At 41.7% G+C, this 17,337-nt stretch overlaps 1 protein-coding gene across 1 annotated transcript in view; it reads right to left on the bottom strand.

Annotated features, from left to right (window-relative positions):
- BTBD3 (BTB domain containing 3) overlaps positions 1 to 17,337 on the bottom strand; it is a 510,994-nt gene that overhangs the window by 271,614 nt on the left and 222,043 nt on the right. The window contains exon 2 of the mRNA XM_051845373.2: positions 16,917 to 17,073. The gene's annotated coding sequence lies outside the window, so the exon portion shown is untranslated. The remainder of the gene's footprint in view (positions 1 to 16,916; positions 17,074 to 17,337) is intronic.

Genomic DNA, 17,337 nt, shown 5'->3' with positions numbered 1-17,337 from the left:
GACAGAATCTGGTGCCCTGACCGGGATGAGAACCCGGTGTGCTTGCGCCGCAAGGTGGAGGATTAGCCTATCGAGCCACGGCACCGGCCCACAATCAACTTTCGAAATCTTTAAGAACTAATTTGATAAATGGTCATTGATGTCTTAATAAGTCTAGTAAGCATTAGTATTTCTTGAAAATATATTAAGCTAGAAAAAATTTGCAATTGTTGATATTTACCTGAGGGGAATTCAAAAACGATGGTGGGAAATAGAATTAAATGATAAGCTTATTTTGGTGCAAAAAAGTTTTGAAATCCAAGCATAGTTTTTTAGTAATACATGTTTTCCATTAACTTTTTAAAGACTCCTTAATATACATTTCAAAAATTTCTGCAACAAATTAAACTAATGTTTTAATTTCATTTTTCCATGAACCATAATTTTTCTCATCAATATTTTTTAAATTTTTATTTATTTTGATTTTGTTTGAAAGCAGGGAGACAGAGAGATATCTCCCATCTTTTGGTTCACTGCCCACAACAGTCAAGGCTGGACCAGGCTGAAACCAGGAGTCTGGAACTCCATTCTGGTTCACCCACATGGGTGACAGGGATCCAAGTACCTTACATCATCAGCTGTTGCCTTCCAGGAAGTACCCTACTAGGAAGCAAAATCAGAATGGAGGAGCTGGCACTCAATTAAACCAGGGACTCCAATACGGGATGTGGAAGTCCTAAGCAGTGACTTAACCACTGTGTCAAATACTTGCCCATTACTTTTAATTTTAAAAAATTTTAACTGAAACATAAAAATTATACATATTTATAGGATACCTATACCCTGTAATACAAAATACCCCGTAATACAAAATACTTTATTAAATAAATAATTTACCACACACACACACAGACATGGTTCCTAGACAGAAGGAGATGGTACCTAAACTATACAGTATCCACCCAACAACCATCACCAAATGCAGAAGAAGTACTTCTCCATCCATTATTTCAAATCTGCATCTGTATAACACTACACACTCATATGGGTCTATGAGTTTTATAGCACATTTTAAAAGTGGATTGCCAATATAGACCAAGGTCCTATGAAGAATAATAAATTGCTACCATCAAACACAATCAGGGCAACTCTATCATTTCACTGTCAAAGGAAAGTCCATGTCAAAGAGTAGAGTAAGTCGCTCGCCCCAAGTCTAGACAACAAAGCAAAGTCATATGGCATAGGGAATGGACCCGGGAAGGGATGAATAATAGAGATTGTTATATTGCAGTCTTCCACATTTATCATATTCCCAGTCTATCTGCTTTCTTCCTGATTATCCAGCATTTTTCTGAGGTACTTGTTTCAGAAATGCTCTTCCCTTCCTCTACCTTTTCTTTATTCATTCCCTCTTGCTCTCACTCTCTCTCTCTCTCTCCCCCCTTTAAGTCACACATATTTCTTTTTCTATATTTAACTACTATTTATGAAATAGGTATTGTACCAGAACTGTCTAAATCCTGGAGATACAGCAGTGAGAGGCCAGCCATAGCTGTGACTCTCAGGCCTAGCACAGAAGAAAGATGTTTAAAAGTAATTACAGTTCTCCTGGAGATTACATTAGCCATTTATTAACAGCCCCTGCCTAAAGTCACTGCTATACTTTGATGCTTTATGTTGAGTGCCTTGGAACTTAAAGCATGACCCACATATTTTAATGGCTATATTTAAGGGTGAGATTGATTTCTGTCCTTAGTCTGTAGTCAGAGACACTTTTTTCCCCTTCTCATCCTCTCCATAGTAAAGAACACACAAACTTATACATGTAAAAAAAATTTAATTATAAACATGAGCATAGTGTCACATTGATTTAAATCTTGTAGAAAACCTGGTTAAACCTCATAGAGAATCCCTCTCTATGTCACAACATCATCTTCTCTCTGACAGATTTCACATTTCTTTTCTATCATGGGGTAATGACTAAATTGCTGCACAGGGAAACAGTATTTGGTTAAAGGAAAAAAAAATTATTGGTGCAGGGGGAAAGATTTGTGCCAGTATGAATGTCCAGGCCAATTTGTGATCTGAGGACCAGAATACAAATTATGTAATGAATCCACATATTCTGTGCACCTGTCCAAAAGGAAAAGGGGCTATAGCTACTCCCAAATGAGATATGTTATAGAGCAGAATATGACACCAGCTAAGGAAATTGTCTACTATATATGTGTCCCATGCAAAAAGAAAAGTGCCTTTTATGTCAAACATATCAGATAATGACATATAATGAAATGCACACATCTTCTGGGGGAAAAGAGAAGCTATTATATTCCACTAGGAGACATAATGTATCAAAGAGATAAATGGCTTCCTTCAATACCATAATTTTCTTCAAAAATATTCTAGAAGCATTACACCACTGTAAAATGTACCCATTAAGACTAACATTATCTGCAATAATTTGAAAGACTATGGATTGAACTTCAAATACAATCTTGCATATATGTTCTCTTGTATAGTAAGATAATAATAAATCTGGGGTAGTATGGTACATAGGAGAACTTCACAATAGTCCCACATTTCTCTACAGAGTCTTTATGGTAATTTGGTAATTTTTTCATTCATCCATTCACTATTATTCAACAAACATTCATTAAATGTCTATGCATCAAGCATTCCTCTAGGAGAGAAAATAAAATGGTGAAAATAAAGAGGAAATCTCAGGTGTTTACACTGGGAAGAGAAGGCTTTTAGCCTTGTAAACAAATACTTTCAGAGACTAATAAGTGAGCCAAAGAAAATAAATGGGACAAGAATATAAAAAATGATGGTGGGGTCAGACCTCCATTACATCTCCATTAAATGGTCATGGAGGGCATCTTCGAAGAAGTACTAAGACATGAAAGAGAAGGAAGCAACCACGTGCAGATGTGGGGAAAAGTATCTGATACCAAGACACAGAGGACCTGGTAGCAGTGAACTACCAGAGAAACCATTCTGCTGCCATGCTGTCAGGACAGGTAGTGAGGCTGGTCCGAGTGCAGTGATGTTTACAACTAATTGATCAGGATAGGTAGTGCTCATGGCTGGGCTCTGCCTAGAGCCCTGTAGATGCCTTCTTCTGGTTTGCATGACCACCCTTGATCTTCTTATGTTTTTTACTTCTGATATGTTGTACCTGCAGCTTCCATCAAAGGTCTTCCCTCTGGGTGACTTGGCGCCACTTTGAATAGAGTCAGAAATATATGTCTCCTAAGGGGAGCTGAAGCCGGTGATGTACTGGTACAGTCGTATGAAAGCACAAGCAGCCCTATGACCTCAGTGGGGAATATCCCTTCAGTGTCACTTGAACTTCTAAGAACCCCTGGGATCAAACTGAGATCAAAACTTTGCCCTAAGTCTTATCTGTGCTGTACTTAGTTCCCTCCTCTTCCTTGACCTGTTTCTTCAATTACCTCACTGGTTTCTCCTGAAAACACAGTTTAAATAGTTTCCACTCAAATTCTCACCACAGAATCTGCATTGGGGGAAGCAGACCAAAGGTATCTTCCATGCCAACACAAATGCCAGCACATATGTCATAGTCCACAATATGCAAGTTTTTGAATGGCAGGGGAGTTCAGTGAGGAAACATTCATGATGAGTCTGATGATGGTTTCTGGCCCCAGCTTTTCTACAACCCAGTTCTGTAGCTAGACAAAATCATAACTCAAAACTTTAGTTCCTTATCTGTAAAATGAAGAGATTGGGCCCAGGGTGATCTCACAGGGAATTTTCCCTCTATAAAATAATATACTACAACTATGCGTGGGCACAGAAGATATACATTTACATATGTTACATGTGCTTAGATAAAAATGGAGCTATATCCAATAGAATATGAAGGGATTAATGAGTTATTTTTCCAATAAGTTGGGTTTACTTAGTTTACTGCTTTCGAAGAATAGTTATGAAGAAGAGTAGGTTAATACTGAAGGCAAGAATCAGAGTTAGGGGTGAGAAGGGTTGTGGTACTGGTTTGGTGGTTTTGCTTCAGATCTAAATAAGACTGAAAGAGGCAATTCATTAAACGAAGGGAAATGAGGAGGAGCCAAATGAGAATACACTTAAGGGATTACTTTTCTGTTGGTGGGAAAGGTAGAAGCTCAGAGGAACTGATTTTTAAAAAGCCTCTCAAATCATGAGTGTTACTGAGTCCCTGGACCTGGAGGTTTACTAATTCCTACAACTACTGCTCCCTTGCCAAGAAGCCCCACCTCAGTCCCTGCTTGTGTAGACCTACAATATCACTTTCTGGGACTTCTGACGTCTCATTCACAGCTCCGCATCCGTATCGTGACTGTTCTTCCTAGTGACTCTTGTACCCACCTGCTGATGTTTATCTGTTGATTACACATTGGCTAACTGCAACGGTAAACGGGTTTGAAGGAACAGTCTGGCAGTTTTATGGTTTGCTGACCAATCTACATACTCCATATTTCATACCACTATTCAGCTGGCTAAACTGGTAGGTCTCAAAAGTGAGGGACATTCTGCATGGTTGTTTTTTTAAAGATTTATTTATTTATTTGAAAGGCAGCATTACAATGAGGCAGAGGCAGGGAAGGAGAGAGAGACTAACATCTGCTGCTTTTACTCCTCAAATGTCCACAATGGCCGACCCGAAGCCAGGAGACAGAGCTTCTTCCAGGTCACCCACACAGGTGCAGGTGCCCTAACACTTGGGCCATCTTCTTCTGCTTTCCCAGGCCATAGCAGAGAGCTGGACTAGAAGTGGAGCAGCTGAGTCTTGAACCAGCACCCATAGGGGATGCTGGCACTGCAGGAGCTGGCTTTACCCACTATGCCACACCGTTGGCCCCAATCCTGCATGTCTTAAAATAGCATAGCAGCAGGCTGGCACCGTGGCTCAATAGGCTAATCCTCCACACTGGGTTCTAGTCCCGGTCGGGGCGCCGGATTCTGTCCCGGTTGCCCCTCTTTCAGTCCAGCTCTCTGCTGTGACCCGGGAGTGCAGTGGAGGATGGCCCAAGTGCTTGGGCCCTGCACCCCATGGGAGACCAGGAGAAGCACCTGGCTCCTGCCATCGGATCAGCGCGGTGCGCCGGCCAAAGCGCATCAGCCGCAGCAGGCATTGGAGGGTGAACCAATGGTAAAGGAAGACCTTTCTCTCTGTCTCTCTATCTCTCACTGTCCACTTTGCCTGCAAAAAAAAAAAAAAAAAAAAAAAAAGCACAGTAGCAACTGCACTAATTTTATATAAGGACACAAAGTGCCTGAGGATGTATGAATATATGTGGATGTGTGGTTTTTTTCCTTTACAACCTCTCCCAGCTTGGTATGCCTGGCAAAATGAGACTCTGAGTCCACAGAATGGCAGTGTGTGGGGTAGCTCATTGCCTTCACCCTTACATGTTATGAATGAACCCCAGCATATGCTCTAAATAAAACTACAAAGAATAGATTGGAAAAAGAACTGTCAAAATTGGTGCAGACACTGTGGTACAGCCGGTTAGGCTGCCACTTGGGACATCCACATCCCATATTGGAGAGCTGGTTCAAGATCAAAGGTTACTCCACCTTTGATCCAGTTCCCTGCTAAAATATCTAGGAAGCAATGGACAATGGCTCAAATATTTGAGTTCCTGCTACCTACATGGGAAAACTGGATAGATTTCCTAACTTCTGACATCAACCTGGCCCAGCCCTGGCTGTTGTGAACACTGGGGAGTGAATCAATGGTTGGATACATGGTCTCTCTCCCTCTCTCTCTTCAGAGCACCATCTTCCTACTGTCAACCTCCCAAATAAATAAATCTCTTAAGAATGTCAAAATTGGGGCTGGTGCTGTGGCATAGTGGGTAAAGCCGTCATCTGCAGTGCCGGCATCCCATATGGGGACCAGTTCGAGTCCCAACCACTCCACTTCCGATCCAGCTCTCTGCTGTGGCCTGGGAAAGCAGCTGAAGATGGCCCAAGTCCTTGGGCCCTTGCACCCATGTGGGAGGCCTCGAAGACACTCCTGGCTTCTGGCTTCGGATTGGCACAGCTCCGGTTGTTGTGGCCAACTGGGGAGTGAACCAGTGGATGGAAGATGACTCTCTCTGCCTCTCCTTCTTTCTGTGTGTAACTCTGACTTTCAAATAAATAAATAAATCTTTAAAAAAAAATAACGTCAAAATTGGTAGCTTATTAAGGATGCAGGAGGTCACCAGATGAATAGTAAAGAAAGAGCTACCCACAGGATAGGAAGTGAGAAGTCAGAATAAGGAGAAGAAAACCGTGAGTGCCAGTTGGGTTGCTTGTTGAGATCTTTTATGTATTCCAGAAAAAGATTGGTTGGAAGTTGTGGCCAAAGATATCTGATGTTTATGGAGCACACATTCTATTACAAAGTAAGCAAAAGTGTCTAACTTCTAACAATTCCATGAGGTATATACAATTATTCTCTCGTATCTTACATTTCAGGAAGCCAGAATCAAAATTAGCTGACTGATCTGAAGTCACACTGCTAGCAAGGTGTAGGAGCTGAGGCTCAAACTCAGCCATTCAGTTCTAAACCATCACAAGCAAACTCTGTCTGCTCTATAACCTCACATATCTCTTTGAAATTAAGGTATTTTCCCACAGTACAGAATTGGAAATCTGATACTCAATATGTTATTGATATCATACAGCTAATTTTAAATCTATTTTTTCTAACTGTAATGGTTGTTAAGGTAATGTTAAATAATAAGTTTTGAACATCTGTGATATGAGTTATTTTCTCTGCATATTTTAGAGTTGAGTTTCTTTTTGCTTGTTCTCAGTTTAACTCTTTCATAAACTTTAAAAGTTCAATAAACATCATAAAAGCTTAGTGGAAAAAGTGAGGATACTGATGCTTTTTAAGAAAGCTATATAGGGCATGGAATCAGCTGACCTCATGGGCTGGTATCCGACACTTTGCAAATCATAAAGACTCCCTTTCGCTACCTTTTATCTCCCTTCCTATTCCAATGTCAGCTTCATTCTCAAGAGCAGAACTGTCTTTCTCATGAGACTGAAACATAACAGAGAAGAACTTTGAAATTTATCACCAGAGAAGAAAGAACCTCCTTCCCTTGGTTCTTACTAGAAAAAAAAGTGCTAATGAGTGTGTTTGGCGTAGTGGTTATGATGCTGGTTAGATGCTCATGTCCCATGTTGGAAGTGCTTAGGTTTGATACCTACCTCTGGGTCCTGACTGTAGCTTTCTGACAGTACAGACCACCAGAAGCAGAACAGGTTGCTCAAGCAATTTCATTCCTGCCACCCACATGGGAGACTGGAATTGAGTCCCTTCCTCATAGCTTTGTGGGCATTTGGGGAGTGGACCAGGACAAGTGAGATATCTATCTCCCTCTCTCCCTCTCTCCCTCCCTCTCAAATAAATAAGTCTATTTTGAAAAATTTCTTACTGGGAATCTGTTTTTATTCTACACATTGTAAACCCTGAGAAGGAGATATTAGCAGGGCACAGTGGTTAGTACCCGTGCTTCAGCTTACTTCTGGAGTCAGGAAGAAATGGTGTCCCCAAGGGACAGTGGTTCCCAGGAGAAAAGAAGTTATGGGGGGGGAGTGGAGACAAAAGATGAATATCTACTTGGATAATGGACATGATGCCAGAAGACATAATCTCCAGTGTTGTTTATGGATTGTGCCCTTGAGCACATCAAAAAAAAGCTATCTGAACCATTTCATCAATAAAATGGGAATGCTAATACTCATGCTAATATTTCACCAGGATGTTTGGTGATTAAAATAAATAATTAATGGGTAAAGATGTTTTCTAAGGAGTAATGTGCTTTTAAAGTGAGAATATTATGAATTATTGCACACTAAATGCAGAGCACTTCCCAGGACTACATGCATTTTAGATCAGTTTTTTCAAAATGGACAAAGAAGGGAAATATTTAATAACTGCCTTCGCAAAGTTTGCAATTAAATCCACTGCACCATAAGAAAATAAAGACGTGAACTTCAAGGAAAGAGCCTTGGCTGACAGTGGCACTACCTCCAATCTGTTGTCCCTTCAGAACTGTTGTTCTCTGTAAGGAGTGACATGAGGTACTGTTTAGAGAGGTGTCAGTTCTGCCGAGTGCTCTCCTTTCATTCTGAGAAATCAAAAGTGATCCTGGCATAAAGCATTTGCAGCTGTGTTGGGAAATGAGCTAGTCACGCCTCGGCAATTTATGGCCAATTTTCCATTAATAAGAGAGAATGGAGTGTGTTTCAATTACTTTACAATCCAAACACTTGTTCTTAAGAAATGGGGGAGACAGAGTACAATAGTTTTGTTCTGTTTCTAAAAAAGCATTAATTCAATATTGTGTATCTTTGCAGAAAAACATTTAGATGGCTCTAAGTGATAGGAAGGTAGATTTTACAGGAAAATATTCATAAGGTCATGCATTAGAAATATCACCTGAATTCCTCACATGAAAGATAGGTCTGGGGTCATGACCACAGAAGCAAGGGTGGGGAGGGAAAGAGAGAGAGTAGAAAGGGGGCTGGAGGTTTTAGGGCATCTCACATGGGAGTCTCAGGTAAGTGGTGGATTTACATAGTAGGGGCCAGAACCGAAAACCAACTGAAGGCTGAAACAGAGCTAGGAATCAGGACAGGAAACAGAAATTGGGCCACAGAATGTGGCGAAGACCCAGGATAACCAGTTGGTAAGATTCAAGGTATATGGAACTAGAGAAATGAACTAGGGCAGGAGGCTGAAGATGATGATATACCAGCCAAAGCCTTGTCAGAAGCTTGGGATGGCTTCCACTGAATCTGCTCCCCAGATCCATTCCCTCAGTGCTCGCTATACAGCACATTCACGTATTCTTGTCCTAACTTCAGGTTCCCTCAAAAGACAGAAATAAAGGATTCAGATGCAAATTGTCTGTTTAGGAGGTGATGCCAGGAAGACCCATGAGAGAATGGGAAAAGGAGACCAGAAGGAAAGGGGGGGATTGTGAGCAGGTGACCACTGTGGGCAGCTGAAAGTCACATTGAATTGTCTGCTTCAGAACATCTGAAACACAAAAAGCTGCAGTATTTATGCATAAACACCAGGCCCTCATGAATCTCATTCGGGGAGGGGTTGCTCCTGGAGTGCTAGCTCCCCAGCACTTGGAGACTTCCTCCAGGTAGCAGGCATGGTTGCGTGAGAGAGGAAGGTAAGAAATTGTAGGTGACATCTAAAGTGGGACAAGGTCTCAATACAGGGCATGGCCAGCATGTGTTGCAGTGCCCCAGACATCACCACCCTGCACTCAAAGGGTTCCTTCTTGTAAGCCCACACACTTCTATTCTACATTGATAATATGTATGTTTACCAAGAGTCAATGGGGTTTATTGCCAAACGTATCAGATTATAATTGTTATTAAAATTATGCATGGAAATTAATGTTATGCAGATTCTATTTATGCAAATTCAGTGAAATATGAGTGCATGAAGAAAGATGCTTGAAGGAAATGTAAATTGACTGCTTTAGAATGGATTGTTGAAAATAAGCCAATAAAAATGGTTTGTTGGGTTAGGTGTGGCTGAGAAAATTGTTAAGGTATTGGAGAGAAATTGTAACAATCTAGAGAGTATTCAATCAGATTGTTTTTGCAAGTCACTTTAATTCTTGCTCCAGTGTAAAGAAACTGAAGTTAGAAATCTTAGGGGATGCATTAAGGGTGTGATTTATTAAGAGAGATAACACATAACACCAATTAGGGAATGCAGAGTCAAAGAAAAGTCCTTAGCTTTACATCAAAGATAGGCAAATGAATGCCAATTTATATGTTTTAAGTTAAAATAAAAATTTCAAGCATGTATGAATCATTTTTATGAGCCCCTGCTTTAAGTGATTTTTTTTTTTTTACAATTAATCAACCACTTACTAACCTTGCATGTGCTCCTGGAGATACGTGCACTTCAGACCATCCCCAGGAAAATATTCTGGGACCATAGAGCAATCCTAGAACAATCCTTCCCACAGAATCAGCTCCTGGGAGTGTTATTTTAAACTCCCCAGGAAAATTTAAAACAAGGAACAAGCAGCTTTCTTGACAGCTTGGAAATTGGGATTAAGGGTAAAAAATGGTTAAATTATCATTCAATGAAGTGTTTATCTATATCACAAAGAACAATAGGAGAGAAAAGCTAACAAAATTAAACAAAGAGTTTGAAAGGTTATTCAAGCTTAGCTGCTGCACCCCAGTCAAGCCCTGTACCATCACAGGGAACAGAAATGCAACTTCCAGTATAAAAAAAAAGCAAAGACCTGACAAACAAACTTTGCACTAATTTTCAAAATAAGAAAGTATTAAGTTCTTAGAGACATAAAAATGCAGGTGTCTAAATTCTGGTCTACTTGTTATCCTTTAACACTAAAATCAGGGCTTGGGAGATTTTTGTTTGTTTGTTTTTGTTTTTAATGCTTTGGCTACTTGGTCACTTGTCACTTTAGAGAGATTCATTATGTACCTCAAGTTGGCAAGATTCAGAATCCCTGAAGTTGGATGCCAGACTTCGTGGCTCAGAAGATCAAATACGCTTTACTGTGGTTATGCTCTTATTGCCCTGGAAACATTATAGAACATCAAAGTAAGCCTAAAGATTTTGTTTTTCTTAATGATTCAAACTTTCAAGACAACAAGGTAACCACATTATGAGTCTCTTTGCCCCAGGACATAAGCCATCCATTATGTAATTAAATGAAACTATAAAGTTAACACGACATTATATTTCTGAGCTTGTATGCATAAAGAAAAACATTTCAAGTAATGTTGAAAAGTTTATTTATTCCCCATTTTGTTCCAGAAATAATTAAAGCCAACCTATAAAACAACATAAAATGCTGCAATATAACAGAAACATCTGTCATTTAATTATCAAAAGGATCAAAAACTTATAGGATTTGAAAATTGAAATACAATTTTTAGTGGTATATACATGGCCCTAAAGCTGTGAGGCCCAGGGCAAAAGTGCAAACAGAGGCTGGTTCAGTGGGTGGCTCTCTGCCTTCATCACTCCCAGACGTTGTCCCACACTGTACAAGGTCTTATGTGTACTTGTGTAGGCACCCAGCTTGCAGGTCCAAACTGCTTTCCTCAGCAGCCCCCAGCAGCTGCACCCTGGTCTTAGGGAGCTCGTGCTTACAGGGAATTGCATTCCAAGGATCAGAGGATGGGTCAAGAGGCTGGGGTTAGCTTAGACTGAGGATCCTGCTGCCCTGGTATGGTGGAAAGATGGATTCCCAAAGATGGCCATGCACTAACCATTAGAACCTGTTTGTTATATTACAGGTGTTGGGAGTCAGAAAATGATACTCTAAAGTACAACACTGAAATGATGAAGTACTTTCAATGAGAGGAAATTGAAGACCAACAATTTGCTTTTGAATCAAGGTCTCTCTAACTTTCCATTGCCTCCCTCTCTGCAGATCACAGGAAGGACTCTCTCTGATGTTCCCTTATCTGACAAAGGAAACTTCTTCCAGAAGAAATGCAATTGCCTTAACTCCCTCCCAAGGAATCTCATCACATAACCAGGAAGATCAGCCATCAAAGAAGAGAGACTAACACGGACTTTTCACCTGTTCTAGACAGCTCTGAGAGATGACAGGGGACTCTATCTGTGTATTAAGAAGCCCTTCGTTTGCAGTAAAGTTATGCTCTCTGTCTTCCCTTGTCACTTCGTCCCCCAGAGCTGACAGGAGCTTTCTGCCTGACCATTGTCTGCTCTTTGGGCTCACGTCCTCCAAAATAGCTTACCTCCCCCATCTCCTTCTCTGCTAGGAAGAGATTATTCAAGCTTCAACCATCTGACCCAATCGCATATTTTGTGTGCACATTAATAAATTTGCATGCCTTTTTTCCTCCCATTAACCTGTTACCAGTTGATTTCAATGAAACCTACAGAAGATAGAGGCAAAGCTTTCTCTTTGTCCCTACACAGAGCAAGGGGAAATTAAGATTGCAGATGGGGGGCCGGCACAATGGCTCACTTGGTTAATCCACTGCCTGCGGCACCAGCATCCCATATGGGCGCCGGGTTCTAGTCCTGGTTGCTCCTCTTCCAGTCCAGCTCTCTGCTGTGGTCCAGGAAGGCAGTGGAGGATGGCCCAGGTGCTTGGGCCCCTGCACCCTCATGGGAGAGCAGGAGGAAGCACCTGGCTCCTGGCTTTGGGTCGGCACAGCACCAGCCATAGCGGCCATTTTTTGGGGGGGGTGAACCAGCAGAAGGAAGACCTTTCTCTCTGTCTCTCTCATCTCTCTCTAACTCTGCCTGTCAAAAAAAAAAAAAAAAAAAAAAAAAAAAAAAGAATTGCAGATGGAAGTAAAATGCTAATCAATTGATCTTAAAATAAAGAAAGTCTCTTGGATTAGCTGGAAGGACCAATATAATAATCTCAAGGATCTTTGTTGTGGAAGAGGGAGACTAAAGAGCAAGAGTGACAGTGTTGCGACAAGCGAAAGCCTCCGCTGGCTGTTGTTGGCTTTGCAGGCAGAAGGGGTCATGTGGAAGGTAGCAACTCATCCAGAAGATGAGAAAGCAGGGAAACGGTTTCTCCCCTGGAGTCTCCAGAAAGGATCCCAGCCATGGGACACACTGGTTTTAACCCAGAGAGATCCAGTTTAGACTTGGGACCCCCAGAACTGTCAGATGATGTATTTGTGCTGCTTTAAACCCCAAAGCACAAGATAACTTGTTATAGCAGCAACAGGAAACACACACCTGAATGCCTGCTGCTTGGTCTCAAAAAAAAGTGAGGGCCCCTGTGAGGGCACAGTCCTTTGTCATGCATACTCATTGTCCTGGGAGAGTAGGAAGGGTTCCCCCAAGAGATAAAGAGCCTACATGCCTGAGTCTAGAGGCAGCATGAACTGTTGCCTGTGACAGAAAAATTCTTCAAGGAAACAGTGGGAAGGCCCAGTTCAGCTTAGCAAGCTGCAAGAATTAGGTGGGCCAGTTTACCAGGGTACAAGCCCCTATGTCTTTCTGCTTTTCAGGATTTTGGATTAAAAAATCCCTTATTCTGTTTCACATACTGGAACAAGCACAGAGATTGGGATTCTAAGAAGGAAAGATGACAATGGATTTGGGGAAAGGAAAGAAGTGATTGAGCCAAGGAAACAACCAAAAAACCATTCCCTATCATCCCCTAACCTAGCTAAATTCATCTCTCTAAATACTCTGCCTGGATAGATTTCATATAAAACCAGCCAAGAAAAGAGCTCTGTGCCTGCAGGGACACAGGTTCCAGTGGATGCTGGAACACAACCAGGAGCAAAGCTGTCATTCTCCTAGGTCTCAGGACCAACAGCTGCAGATGGTGCAGATGTCTCTCCCTGGAATTTACGAAGGTCTTGTTCTATCTAGGAGACTGCTTAGAACCAATGAATATGACAGGTTGGTACAAAGACTTCAGTTTGAGCCAGCGCCGTGGCTCACTAGGCTAATCCTCCACCTTGCGGCGCCGGCACACCGGGTTCTAGTCCCGGTTGGGGCGCCGGATTCTGTACCGGTTGCCCCTCTTCCAGGCCAGTTCTCTGCTGTGGCCAGGGAGTGCAGTGGAGGATGGCCCAAGTCCTTGGGCCCTGCACCCCATGGGAGACCAGGATAGGTACCTGGCTCCTGCCATCGGATCAGCGCGGTGCGCCGGCCGCAGTGCACCGGCCGCGGCGGCCATTGGAGGGTGAACCAACGGCAAAAAGGAAGACCTTTCTCTCTGTCTGTCTCTCTCACTGTCTACTCTGCCTGTCAAAAAAAAAAAAAAAAAAAGACTCCAGTTTGAGACAGCTCTGCAGGGCTACTCCAGGTCCAGAGCACCCTTAGGATCACTTGAGGCTTCTGTGGATACCACATTGCAGCCCCAGTTCTCCCTCTGCCCCACCATTTCCCTTTCCCTGTCCCCCAGGCAGTTCATAGAGAATTCCATAATATGCGAATGCCTATATGGGAACCTCCAGGTGGCTTCCTATAGAAACTGATCTATATAACAGAAGTGAAAAGAGAGACAGCCAAAAGACCTCAAAGACCATGAAGAAAGTGGGGAGAATGTTCATCAAAAACAAGGTCATGGCAACAGTCTAGGGGGGATGCTGAAGAAATTTTGCCTGTTAACTTTCTGTAGGACCAAAGAATGATGGCATCTGCTTATAATGAGTGTTTTGAGGATGTTAGCCAAAACTTTAGCAGAATGATGCTTGGAAAACCTTGAACAGTCTTTCACCACCATGACACTGTGCCTGCTTATTTCTGCCATCAAACAAGGTCAACTCTGTGAGAATTTGAATGGGAAGTTGTTAGGCATCTACACAGTCCTTATTCTGCTTTTTCTGACTTTCAAAAAACAACCATTAAAGGGTATGCATTTTCTTGTATTTATTAATGTTTCAAAAAAAAAAGCTACATTGATATGGTTAAATTCCCAGGACCCTCAGTTCTTTAAGGATGGACTCATTGGCTGGCACCATTGCTTACAAAAATGTCTTGAACTTAATGGAGCTGATGCTGAGAAATAAAGTGCATCTTCTATTTTCATCTTGTAAAAGGGCGGGGGAGGGAGGTTTGGACTTCAACATGGAGTGACTTGTGTACTAACAGTTCAGAATATCATCATATTTATCAGCAGGTGACACAGATGCTTGAGATCTGGAACTACCCAGGGCCCACGCAGACTGCAGAAGAAGGGGCATAAAGGAAACAATCAGCCTTCATCTTTGAGCCACATAATCATTTCCATGACCTCTATAATTTTTTGCACTTGCCTAATAAGCTGCCTTTTAGGTTTCAATTAAAAAGCAATGTGGCTAGAAACTAGAAAGCATAGCCAGATACCCTTAAAGAGGCTGGGGAGTGATAATATATTGGCACTTCCTCTAACGTCTCCCTTCTTTCAGGAACTTAAAACACTATACAAATGTCCTCAAAACTAGCCAGGCACACTGTGGCATAGTGGATAAATCTGCTGCCTGCAGTGCCAGCATCCCATATGGTCTCTGGTTCAAGTCCCGGCTGCTCCACTTCCAATCCAGCTCTCTGCTATGGCCTGGGAAAGCAGTAGAAGATGGCCCAGGTCTTGGGCCCCTGCACCCATGTGGGAGACCTGGAAGAAGCTCCTGGCTCCTGGCTTCAGGAGTAAACCAGCAGATGGAAGACCCTTTCTCTCTCTCTTTCTTTCTCTTCCTCTCTCTCTCTCTCTCTTTCTCTCTCTCCCTCCCTCCCTCCCTCTCTGTAACTGCCTTTCAAGAAATAAAATAAATATTTAAAAAAGAAAACCAGTCTGGCTACTCAGGTAATCCAAGTATACAGAATATGTAAAGAAGTGAAGCTGGATCAGTTGAACAATGATCTGTCAAATGTATCAGTTAAAGAATTTGTCCCTAGACTCTTGGATTAAAATATACTAAAACCAAAAGCCAAAACATCCTATTAATTAGCAGGAAATTGTTCTGATATAAGTAATCAAAGGGAATTGGAATCACCATTTTCAACTAGATTGTACCACATAAATTCAGCCAAGTATGAGTCCAGTATATCGTAACAGTCTCCTCTCCTGGTCTTGCAATTTGCTTTATGTTTATTCCAATAGGACTTGGTGTTTTAGATGTGCACATTACAAGGTGACACAGAATGGAAACTGGAATTGTTGTGGTTAATCTGAGCATGTTGGAGACCAGGGAGAGGCTGGATGTTGTTATACATAGCCCATGGATCAGAGTGAATGGTAGAACCAGGTTGAACTATTTGTTGTAAAATAGGTGGCAGGATTTGGGCAGTACAGTCACCAACAATTTCCAAATGACCAACAGCAGACTGATGAGTCATATCTATGACAGAAAACACTCACATTTCCCTCTCTGAAGCATGAGATCCCTGGATAACAACTTATCCTGCTTCAAGAACTCAATGCACAAGGCTGGATTTTTGGCGTAGCAGGTTAAAGCACTGCCTGAGACACCGGTTTCCCATATGAGTACCAGTTTGAGTCCCAGCTATTCCACTTCCGACCCAGCTCCCCGCTAATGGCCTGAGAAAAGCACCAAAACATGGCCCAAGTGCTTGGGCCCCTGCCACCCTTGTGTGAGACCCGGAAGAAGCTCATGTCTCCTCCCTTCAGCCTGCCTGGTGCAGCCCCGGCTGTTGCAGCAATCTGTAGAGTGAACTAACAGATGGAAGATGTCTGTTTCTCTTTTTTTGAATAAATAAGTAAATTTGAAAAAAAAAATTCAATGTCTAGTAGGTTTAAACTCCTGACAATAATAGGCTGAGGTGTATTTCTGTTCACTGGGAGAGGTGAAATGAAAATTTTCTCAATAGTAAAACCACTGAAAAAATAAAACTTGACCCCGAAGGATTGATCACAATGGAGGAGTTTGACTTGCATGAATAAATTATTCACTTAATCCAAAAAGATCCAAAGATAACTAGGTCCGTACCCCTTGATCTAGCTGTTGTTTTATCAGGAACAACTTTCAGGAAAATAAACAGCTTATTTTTGAGGATATGATCAAACCATCATCTATACTGCTGCAACTTCGAAAATCAGACACTTCAATGATCAAAACAAAATGTAAAAAGATTCTGTAAATTCTGATATATCTATTTGATAGAGTCTTGCATTTCTGGTTTTTAAAGGATCCTGTTTTTAAAGGGCACAGAATGGTATGAGGAAATATATAGGACACAACACAAAAGCAAGAACAAAATTGCTATACAGTCTGACCTTAACTTTATAAAAAAATATGAATATGCACTGCTAGCTTTTTAATGGAGAAAGATTTTTAAGCATAATTTTAAGGGTTAATTTCTTGTATCCTTCAAACTATGGAAGAACAGTATCCATATTTTAAGGTACTAATCAATATGTGAATGACTGTTATTTTTATCATCAATTGTATTAGTTAAGATAACTAAATACCTGAGAGAAGCTATCATTCATTCATATGAATGAAGGAGGCTTGTTTCAGCTCAGAGTTTGAGGGTCGCAGTCCAAGATTGTGCTGCTACATTGGTCTGGCATCTGATGGAGTTGGTGGATAGCAGAATCAGTGCAGAGGAAGGATCACATGATGGGTCTGGAAGCAGAGAAAACAACCGGGCTTGACTCAGGCTTATCTAACCAACCCTCTCACAAGAGCTGCCTTCTGAGGACATGCCCCCAGTGACCTAGGGCTCTCCCCCGAGCCTACCTCCTAAACACTAGAATTGGATCACGTCTCCACTCTCTCCCAATAGCACCAACCTAGGATCAAACCATTCAAGGATGACAAATCTAATATCCAAATTATAGCATCAACAGTGCTCCTAAAGGAGGCATGAAGGATGCAGAATTCATAATA

The sequence above is a fragment of the Oryctolagus cuniculus genome, chromosome 11, assembly GCF_964237555.1.
Source record: "Oryctolagus cuniculus chromosome 11, mOryCun1.1, whole genome shotgun sequence".
In the NCBI taxonomy this organism is placed as follows: Eukaryota; Metazoa; Chordata; class Mammalia; order Lagomorpha; family Leporidae; genus Oryctolagus; species Oryctolagus cuniculus.
Note: the sequence above shows the minus strand (reverse complement) of the source record. Positions and strands in the feature narration are given on the sequence as shown.